This window comes from Rissa tridactyla, chromosome 1, assembly GCF_028500815.1.
Source record: "Rissa tridactyla isolate bRisTri1 chromosome 1, bRisTri1.patW.cur.20221130, whole genome shotgun sequence".
NCBI lineage: Eukaryota > Metazoa > Chordata > Aves > Charadriiformes > Laridae > Rissa > Rissa tridactyla.
Genome location: NC_071466.1, coordinates 110,549,113 through 110,560,506, shown reverse-complemented (window position 1 = coordinate 110,560,506; position 11,394 = coordinate 110,549,113). Strand labels below are relative to the sequence as shown.

General features: G+C 38.4%; 1 long non-coding RNA gene across 1 annotated transcript; it reads left to right on the top strand.

Moving 5' to 3' along the window:
• Positions 1-498: 498 nt before the first annotated feature.
• On the top strand, positions 499-10,944 carry LOC128904470 (uncharacterized). The gene is made up of 3 exons (XR_008464505.1): positions 499-630; positions 7,677-7,860; positions 10,678-10,944. It is a non-coding gene; the product is annotated as an uncharacterized LOC128904470 (long non-coding RNA).
• The last annotated feature ends 450 nt before the right edge of the window (positions 10,945-11,394 follow it).

Below are 11,394 nucleotides of genomic sequence, written 5' to 3'. Positions count from 1 at the left end.
TATTTTCATAAGTATCAAGGATAAAGCTTTTAATTTTTTTGCTGTTTGCTGCCCTTTGAGGTTTGTTATTCTTTCCACGGTGACCTGTGCAGATGTAGACTCCTTACTTATAGCATAAAACAGAATTAAACTCTAACTGTAGAGTTCCTGTTGTTTCTTCACCATGCAGTGTTTTACACATCACATATATGCATATAATATTCATAATTATTCTATATTCTGAAACTTGGAAGGGATCCATTCCAACAGGAATGCCAATGCTCTTTTTCTTGAGATGCAATGTGTTATATGTACCTATAATTACTCATTCCAATGTAATATACTTTATTTTTCTACCAGTTTGTATATGTAAACTAATGGGGAACAGCACCATAATAAACACTCTGTATGGCTGAAGTCTTTGTAACCTTAAAAGCCCGTAAATGACATTATTAATATGATGTTTTACCCAATCATCTGTCTTCTGTTTTTCAGAGTGCTTAGGTGCATTGGAAGGAGCTCCGCTCACACAAGACTTGCTGATTCGAACAGGAGCTGAAAAACTTGGGAGAAAAATCACCCTCATCTCCCACAGTCACAGTAGTAGGACTTCTGCTCACGGGGGGTCGTGCACTGCAGCTGCCCCTGAAGGTCAGCAGAGAGAGGGCATGGCCACCGCTCCACAGGAGCCTGGCCTGGGTGGTGGGCTGCCGCAGCCCCTCGGCACCACTGTGGTGGCAAGAGTGGGATGCTAATAGACGTCTCACAAGCTCTGCAGGATGCTAAACTCAACACCAGCCGTCAGAAATGCCGTCCAAGGCCTTTGGTCATGGTCAGACAATGGGGTGGGGGTGGGGGTGGGGGTGTCTTAGGAGGTATTAAAAGTATTGGCCAGCCTTATAATCTGGGGTTATGGAACAGCCTCTCAGAACGAAATGCTCTGGTCCTAGTTTTTGGACTCCAGGGAAACTAGGAAATGAAGTTGTGGCTTGGATTTAGTAGTTGGTTATGCCATTTGCACATGCAAAACCCCAAAATAAAGAACCACAAGCAAAATGAAAACAGAAAACTGTAAAGGCAAGGCCTTTCAGAGCAAATTTTGACTCCAGGATGCCAAATGAAGGTATAACAATTACATAACCGGAATCATTTTTCTATGTTTAGTACCTGAAAATCTAAGCTAACAGTCACACCTCACCTAAATTCTGATAGGTGTCTTCTCTCAATTTACATGTACTTGGTTTTGCAAAGAAAAATTCCTGCTTTGTTACTCGATGGTGCTGTCTGTTGGTGTTTCTTTTCTTCCTTTCTGATACCTTCTCTTCATTTTTGTGTTGCTCCTCAGACTCCCCTTTTCCCATGTCTCCAGGTGTGTCTTTCAATCCTTCTATTCCAACACTTTCTCTGACTTCACTTTTCTTTCACAGTGATTTTTTTCCTTTCTTTCTGTATTATCAGTGTACAATTTCCAACGTATCTAGCAACCTTAGGGTAGCTTGAATAGCTAGAGGACAGCGGAATGGATGTCTGAGAGTTAGTATTCTTTGCAACTGCCAATAGCTTTAAGCAAGTCAGTTTATTTTTCAGTATTTCTCTTTTTTTCTCCCCATTTCTAGTAACGCAGATAGAGCTATCCCCCTTTCTGAATAAAATGCCATAATGTTCACAAGAGCTATACCGATAGCAAATAGTGTCAGTAGCAGAAAAACAGGAAAGCTTTTATCATCAGTACAGAATGGACCTAAAGGTTTTATAAATTAAAGGCCAATTATTCCCCGAGGTGCATGGGGGGCTACTTCCGCTGTAATCAGTCTTGCGAATGTGAAGGCAGAACAGGACCTTGACTGTCTGTATCTGGACTTTGTCAGCCCATTTGTTTGTGACCAGAATTGTATCGTTACCCTGGTTTTCAATAAAGGGATGTTCACTGAGGCATCACATTGATATTTTTGAAGTATGTTCCACATTTTCAAAGGAACAAATTTATCAGAAAAGAATTGAAATGTCTAGCTGTTTCAGTATGCTATCAAGATTTCACCTCCCGCTGCTGTGCAAGTGCGTTCATTTTTCACCTGCTGGGTGTAATGGGAATGAGTTCAACAAATGAAAGCATGTTAACAAGGAGATGATTCGGCCAAACCATGTTCCTTCCTCCTAAGAAATAAAAAAGCCCTGAAAAACAAACCCCAAGGGCACCAGCTTGTTTTCATTACTCAGCGATCAGATCTGATCCCCAAATGATATAGTCAGGGACAACGTTGGCAGTAGACTCATGGGATTTCAGCAAAGTTGAGCTCCCACTCTTCATCTGACCTGTACCTGGGTTGGCTGCTGCCTGAAGGAGCTTAGTCCTTAGGCATCTCTTGCCTTATTGTCTGAAAGCTGTCTCTTTGTGGAAAAACTTGTCAGGCTTTCATCTCTGAGCCCTGTACCAGGCAGAACCGTTTGCGGGTATTTTGTCTTTTGGTGCTTCTGTAAAATGTGGCCTTTAGCAAGAACCTTTGGACATTCCATTGAGTACGCTCACTAAATCTGAGGAGGGTTGCTGTTCTGGCTGACACATATGGCTCACGACCCTGAGAGCTAAAGAGCTGACTGCAGCACCGGGCAGCAAACCAGGCTGATTCTTTGGGCATTGAATCTTCAGTGTTACTGGCTAATATGGCACAGAAAGCAGTGGCTGAAGGTGCGTAGTTACTCTGTGACAAGATTATTCTTCTGGAACCTATGGAAAATGGGTGGGTGAGCCCAGTCTGGGTCCTTGCTGACAGGCCAATTGGAATAATTGGTGTCTTTTCTGCAGCATTTCTCAGCAGAAAGAGCAAGGCTGGAGCTGAAAGGAGGAAAAATCTCTTCATGGAGCATTTTATGTCTAGGATTGAGACCTTTTGAAGGATTTAAGTCACAAACACAAATGAACCATCTGACTAGCTATAACAGCTATTGGGGGACAGAGGGAGAAAAGAGAAGGGGAGAGAGAAAGGGAATCACATCCAAAGAAGGTGATGCTGTTTGGAAAAAATGCCTCATACAGTTTGGCATCTAGTTCTTAACATGCTATTGCCAACCTGCAAGTTCATTTGAGGTTTATAGCAAGTTACAGGAAGAATAAAAAGTTAATCATGTGCAGAGCCTTGGTGTTGTATTCTTGCCATCTATTTCAATAGCAGTAATAACATACAGACTGAGGAGTGATTACAGAATGGCACAAGCAGCTTTCTACTCGAGTTTGCAAATGTATTTCCATTTAAAGCTTAATTTTTATGTTTTTCATCCAAATTTAAGAAAACAAGAGGATGTGAGGTCCAAGAACACTACATATGGATTGGATCTGGGATCAGATTTTTCTAGCAGTTTTTAGCCGAGTTAAACATAGGGACTTTTCACCTAATATCTAAAAACATAAACAGCAATAAGATGAAAAGTGGGGAAGCTCAGTGACGAAGGTGGTTGCTTAACAGAAGACTTAACTACATGTTGAAGCCTGTATCTTTGTAACAAATCACAATAGCTCCTATTAAAGATTTTGGGGATTTAAAGCTGAGGAGAACTGTTGAAATGCTGTCTGGGCCTGGATCTAGCTCTCCAGACTAAAGATTAATTTAATTCTCTTTTTAAGAGCAGCAAAGTTTATTTTATTCTTGCTGGGTTTTTTTTTCATAGTTATGAACTTTACTGTCATCTGCTGATATCAAAGATCTTAAAGCATCTAAAATTATCATTGGTACATTGCTACAATAAAGAAGTAAGCGTCTCAAATAATAAACCATGCACTAGAAAGTCTTTTCAGTGGATAAAACTTTTTCCTTTCTCTTTCTGAAATAATTTTTGAGTGGTAATTACCTCTTTGAAAATCTACTTTTGTCTTGTACCTGGCTGTAAACTTAACAGAAGGTTTTTACTCTTTGCTCTCACGTCACACAAACGGAGTGCCAAATTTTACCTGTGGCAAATCTGTGCCTTTAACTACATCTAGCATCTTTATTAGCACGTTAGCATGCATCTGAGTGATCCTGATACATTGTAAACACACCCGACCCAAAGTATATAGCAACAGCATATAAAGATTCTTATATTTTTTAAAGGACTTGAAATTCAGTGAAAGCTTGCTGTGGATGAGTGGTCCTACTTATTAGGGATGAATTCTAACAGCTCCAGTCCACAAATTAATGCTGCCTGTGGGAAAAATAAAGAAATTTATTTTAGAAAAAAATGTTGCCTTTGCATTTCTTTACTTCTTGCCCTTTTTTCTTTGTTTGATGTTTCTTGGGCACTGCTTTTCCTCCTTGTTTATCAAAGTAACTAATGTATGGTCTGTTGATGCACAACACTGCTTTGATCTTAGAGTTGGTATTTGGCTGACAGTAAGATAAGAAGCAAAAGTGTGAAGGATTTTCCCATGGTAGGACAAGAGTTGTAACCATGCCTCTAAGTGAGAAACTTAAGCAGGTAAAGAAAGGTTGGACTGCAGAAAAGTAAGACAAAACTATTACTTTGTTTTGGGAGATAATATAGTTTATGTGTTTAAAATACTTATTAAGATCGGTTTATATTCAGCTACTTTGAATTGTCCAGCAGTTTCATTATATAAAATAGTAAGGGTTTTTGATTGTTTTGATTTTTATATTGCCAACTGTCCTGCCTATTTCCCGTAGTTTCTTGCCTCCTTTGCAGTGTTATGTCAGATATAGGAGAGAAAGTTTTCCACTTATTCTGATTGGAAAAGTTTTCTCAAAAGGATACCTCTTTGATTTGTAACCTTGGGTTGTTTGTTCAGTATTGGTTCGATCACCTTCTTTAGCAAGAGAGCATAAAATTTGTTTAACAGTGCAAATGTCTGGCCTAGCCTAAGTTTGCTGAGATTTCTGGGTACATGTAATACCGTCTGTATAGATCTATCGTATTTATCTGCATCGTGATTAAACTGGCCTTGCTGCAGTACTGATTTGCACTAGAAATGTGATGCCTGCAAGTACCAGCACACTCAGGTTCTAAAAGAGTTGGTTGATACTTTGAATTTCAACAGAAAAGACAGGGGAGAGAGGACATTAAAATTCTGTGGAATAATTTTTTTTTTTCTTCAGCGTTGTCACTAAAGAATTTAAAACCTAAATCCTGAGGCTTCTTTCACCTCCCCCCACAAAATTTTACATTTGAAATAGAGCCTGAAGGCTCAGTAACAATTTATTAAGAATGCAAAAATGTCACCATCTTTCCTGATGAAGTTTCATCTCATAAAGATTTGTCTCATTCTTTAAAATGAGGAGAAGTTTCACTCTCATGGTTTGCCACAGTTGAGTCCCGTGATGGGTATTATATAATGCATATGATTTACACATATGTTTGGTTCTACATTCATCTAAACTACAATGCTTGTCAGTTGCTCTCTGGTTGCCATTGTGGCTATACTCCTAAAAGTGAAGGCATGTGGATATCCTTGTAGCTCCAGCACTGCAGGTAGGAATATTAGGCGTACGATTTCACTTATTTCAAGGTATCAAAATGCTGGAAGCAGAGATCAATACCAAATCGATGAGCATAAGAAGAAAAGTAGTTAATCTACTACTTTTATTTTCTCTCCTAGAAAATTGGTTGTATCAATAAGAAACACCAAAAACTTGTCTTTAAAAGAAGTAATTTTTAGGGAGCCAGACAAATGTAATGTACAACTTATCTGGTTCTCTGAAATGTTGAATGATAGATAAATATGAGTTGAGTTGGAGTGACTACGGTGAGAAAGCCGAGTTCCAAAAGTAAGACAGTAATGTTTCTGTGGTAGAAGTATGTCTGTATTTTTCTCATAACTTTCTAGGGGAAAAAAAAAAAAAAAGAATCTTGTGCATGTCTTCCTCATCTTGAATTTGTACAAGCTAGCAGCCAATTTAATAAATGACAAAAATATTGCTATGTTAGGATGTTGCCATGAAAGTATTGTTCCCGATATATATTTGAATATAATAATAATACTGTATGGTACTGTATATGTATTACACATATACATTTTTTCTGCATCCACTAAGTATGTGGAATAATTCAACTTCTGTAATTCATTTTATTAAAAGATACACTAGTGTTATAACATTCATGGATGTACAATTTATAAATTTAAGACACTAAAACTATTTATTTATGATTTTTAACTTCTACTGAAACTGTAGTGTCATGATGGCATGTACAGAGTAATATCCTTGGACTTCCTGAGGCCTTGGCTGGCACAGTTGTCAAATTAAACTGGGACATTTTGTAAATATATCTTTAATAAATACATATGTCTGTCATGCTTCCTTACTCAGTCTTATAAATCAGACTGTATCTAGCTGTCAGATACTCTCAACCCAGTCAAGTAAAAATTATAGCATCTAGGCTCACATCCTTCTCTGAAAATATTTATTTATACCAGTGACATGTCAAGGACACACAATTTTTTTTTTTTTTCCCAGCAACAAAACCATTAACTGCTGGCTCAAGTCGCTCAAGTCCCTGCCAGGAGGGCAGGGGTTAATACATAGAATTTATAAAGGAGGAACACACCAGCCAAGCAAAATAAATGCTGGATAGCATTTTAAAAAATTCTTGTTAAATGCCAGATATTGAGCATTCAGGTTTGTCTTAGTACACAATAGTAATTTTATGCCATTCATCATCTTCACCCCCATTTCATCGACAGATGAACCTGCATTCCTGTGTTGCAAAGAGATGTAGAGGTTGCCTCCAGGTTTTGCCTCTCTGCAGTATCTAGTAATTAACCGTTACAGTTCTAATGACACATCAGACACATCATAAACTATTCCTGTATCTTGAGTGAAGGAGTTAACAAGCTATGGAGAATATGAAGCTATTGCTTATCCTAGTTCCATCAGCTCTTCTGAACAGAGAATACAGTTGAGAGTCAGATGTGGGAAAAGGGTGGATGAAGGAATCCTTGGTATTTTTAAAAGAATAAAGCTTTTTATTACATATGCATGAACAGATGTTCAAGAACATCACTTGTCACTTTTCTTTTTTAGCAATTTTAGACTGTACTCTATTTAAATCAACTAATAAAACCCACCTGCATTTATTTTAAGACAGGAAGAAAATGAATCTTAACTCTTTGAAATCTTTTGCTTAAATAATTAAAGAATCAAAATCCCAGTTTACTTCAAACTTGCAACTCATTCTAGTCATCCTGCAATACTTTTTCATTTTTCTTTCTTGTCTCTGAGATGAGTACATTGTCAAGTACTTTTTTAGGTGTGATAGATGCAGCTTTATTTTGAGCTTTCCATTTATGTGTTCATGTTAGCTAGTTTCTATGATGATCTGCATTCTTTTGCCTAAAGGGTTTATTCTTGCTATGTCCTGTAAGACGAGATAATGTAATTTCCTCACTTTTTGCCGTAGTATATTTGAGAGAATTGTCAACTGTCCAAAATAAAGTTATAAAAATCTTGAGATAGAAAAGTTAGATTACAGTTTGATACATTATGAGAAGATCCTTAAGTTTTGGACCTCTTATTCTGGATATACTGGAGGAAGTATGGACAAGAGGGAAGGACACCTGCCCCAGAAGTCAGGAGGTCTGTTCTTTCACAAGCCAAGGGCCAGTGGGACAGGACACAACATGAGGGACCTGGGTATTGGGACTTTCTCTAGAAATCTGCCACAGCTTGTCTTGATCGCTGTTTAAAACAAGGCCATAACTCTGCTTTCTACAGGAATAATCACGGAAGGAATTGCTTTCAGAAGGGTGATACTTTCTCAATAATAATGACTGCTGCCTCCGTGCCAGAAGTGAGTGGAACTTGAGTGAATGCATTGCACAAGAGAAAACAGAGTGGGAATAGCCCGGGGAGGAAGCGCAATCTTGAAAAGGAGTTAATCACTTTGGAATCCCCCCAGGTATATGACAGGGAATTGAACTTATCACAAATGAAATCTTTCATCAATGGCATTTAACTAGTTATCTTCTTGTCTGAGGGACTCACTTGCTTAACAGAAAATAGAGTCCCTTTTTTAAACCCTGTTATAATTGTTTTAATAATATTATTTATAATGAGCTTTTGGAGAATGGAAATATGATATCTGAAAACAACAAAAAAAAATCATCCTGAAAGTTAAGCATTTTTAAAAACCAGAACCACGGAACCATATAATGAAGGTTGGTTTGGGTTCCCTAATAGGGGTAACTTTTGTACTGATATAGCTGTTTGTTTGCTTTTCCTAAAAAGCCCTGGGCTAATGCAAGCATAACCATTCCATTTAAGGCAGGACCTGATGAAGAGCAGTCCTGTGGACTGTGATAGGCTGTGATGGATGTTTGCTGTGATCCTTTCTGCCCTTGAGATCTGTGTATATCTGAACTAGCCACAAACACCCCAAAAGAGTTTTGAAACCAGATAATTAACTGCAGTTCTGGTAGTTACCATGTAGCAAAACTATGGATGCAGAGCTAGAGGGATGAGGAAGAGAAACAGTGCAACAGCTTCAGGGTCTCAAGCCAAAAGCTTGAGAAATTTAAATAAAAATTACAATTGAGTGATAAGAGAAAGTTCAATCTGATGAAACCTGGATTAGAAACAGAAAGAGACAGCAAGAGCAATTAAGTTTGGACAAATTCTGTGTTTAGAGAGGGACAGACAAGATTAAAGTTCCTCTCTACCTTGAAATCTGGATAGTACGTTAATTTTAAATTGGATAGGTTGAATGTTATTTCTTCACAATTTTACAAGGAAATCCATCAAAAGTGGGCTGAAGAAGCATCTATTGTAGATCCAGACATATAAGGAAACAATGAGAGAGCGATCGACTTGGGGAATTCTGCTGTTTTTCTTGAGGTAATAGCATTGTGAGGCACTGGAGCAGGTTGTGAGGCACTGGAACAGGTTGCCCAGGGAAGCTGTGGATGCACCGTCCCTGGAGGTGTTCAAGGCCAGGCTGGATGGGGCTTTGAGCAGCCTGGTCTAGTGGGAGGTGTCCCTGCCTATGGCAGGGGGGTTGGGACTAGATAATCTTTAATGTCCCTTCCAACCCGAACCATTCTGTGATTCTGTGATTCCTCCTGGTTTTATGAAATCTAATTCCTTTTTGTTATATTCTCACAAATTCAAGGTAATAGTAGTGTTAATAGTGTACCATATGGATTTAAGCTCTTGAACCTCTTTCATAATGGGTATTTTTCCCCAAATAAGCCACTGATATTCTTACGTGAAATTAATTTAGGGATTAAATTGCAGGTATTAGTTGCAGCAAATTCACCTTTAACCTTCTCTAGAGAAGGGTGCAGTTCTTAAATACACATAGTGAATTAATCATGAGCTTGTTTTTCTGAACAAAAGCTGTATTTGAAAGAATTTATTGTGAAAGAAGTTGTATCATACATAATGAAGTGTTATAAAAGCCCTGAATGATTTCAAGTGACTAATCCCACATTAAGCGTCTGTGCCTGGAACAGCTAGAAGTAAGTACAGAGGGCCTGATGTAAAGCATGTTGAAGTCAATGGCTTTTTTCCATTGTCTGCAGTGGACATAAGGTTGTTCTATTTCATGGGACGGAAAAAAATTATTTTATGGAACAAACATGCACAAAGAAACACAATTCATTCCTTAAATACGTGTGCTTGCTTCCTGACAGTTTTTAATGGGAAACACGTGTGCGCTGTGAGGTGAGCACATTGAATTACCCAGATTTTTGAAGGGAATTAGTCACTTTTGCAGGAGAATCAATATCCAATAACAGGAACTGATCAACAGTGCTTGGGTTGAGCTGAGCATGCTGACAATGTGCTGTGAGATACTAGCTTTCATTGGTTTTCTGATTCTTTAAAAATTAAGGGTTGAAGGACCTAGACTGTCTCAGGATCAAGCATTGAATTTATGTCATATTTTTCTAAATCTGGAAATGGGACAGCAAAAAGTGTTGCTGTAGAGTTAATTTATGTTCCTTCAGCTGCTGATGTAGCAGAAAAAAATGAAATGAATGGTTGCAAGCTGCATATGGCTTTAGCAATGCGAAAGAGCTCTAACAAACTAATAATTGTATACAATACAATAAAATATTAAAAATTCACTAGCTTTTGTGTCCTGAGGAACTGCTTATTCCTCCAGACTATGAGCCAGATCATGAAGATCAATTTCAGTAAGAGAAATAATTATCATTTGATATTAAAGAAAGAATTCCAACATTTTATATTCACTTCCTAGGTATAATGATTTTTTTAAAACATTTTCTTCATGATGGACAGGACTCATGCCTTACTGTAGCATGTTACGCACAAAGGGAGTTTCTTTAACAGCCAGCTAATCCTCTAGTTCTGTTTAATGAATTATTAGAAAGCTGTTGTTGCAGTTGTTGTTGTTGTCCAAAGGCTTTTTTAAAATATATGTCTGGAACCATGACTCTTAAATGTATATATATTTATATTTTAATAATAATTTTGCATCTATTTCTAGCTAATGAAACATGTTAATTGACAGAGAGACATTTCTTTCCGTACAATTAGTGTCCATAAAGGTATTTTTCTTAAGGGAACATTCAAAGTCCACACTGGATTCTCTCATTTTATTTTAAGTGTCTTTGCAGTTGGGTTAACAGCTTTTGGAGACCAATTGCTCGGTGTGCTGGTTTTGGCTGGGATAGAGTTAATTTGCTTCATAGTAGCTTGTGTATGGGGCTATGTTTTGGATTTGTGATGAAAATACTGTTGATTACTGTTTCAGTTATCGCTGAGCAGCACCTACACAGAGTCAAGATCTTTGCTCCTCACACCACCCCATCAGCAAGTAGGCTGGGGGTGCAGAAGAACCTGGGAGGGAACACAGCTGGGAGAGCTGACCTCAACTGGCCAAAGGGATATTCCATACCACATGACATCATGCTCAGCAATAAAAGCTGAGGGAAGAAGAAAGGGAGGGCATTGGGAGTTAAGGCATTTGTCTTCCCAAGTAACTGTTACCTGTGACGGAGCCCTGCTTTCCTGGAGATGGCTGAACACCTGCCTGCCCATGGGAAAGCGTGAGTGAATTCCTTATTTTGCTTTGCTTCTACATGCAGCTTTTACTTTACCTACTAAACTGCCTTTAGTTCAGCTCACGAGTTTTTGCAGCTTTACCCTTTCAGTTCTCTCCCCCATCCCACTGGGGGAGGGTGGGTGAGCGGCTGGCTGGGGCTGAGCTGTCTGCTGGGGTTAAACCATGACACCTGCTCACTCTATGACCCTGAGACTCTCTGATATGGACATCTTCTCACATTATCAGCATGACATGCTCACCGGCTCTAAGTCTTGACATCTAGTTTTAACAGTATCACCTCAGTGGAAGAAATGAAAAAGCTCCAATAAGTTTTGTGGAGAACTAAGCAGTCAAGGGGTATACCGTATTTTCCCAGAAAATTATTTTTAAATGAACAGTGGAAGTAATAATCAGCTGCTATTTCAG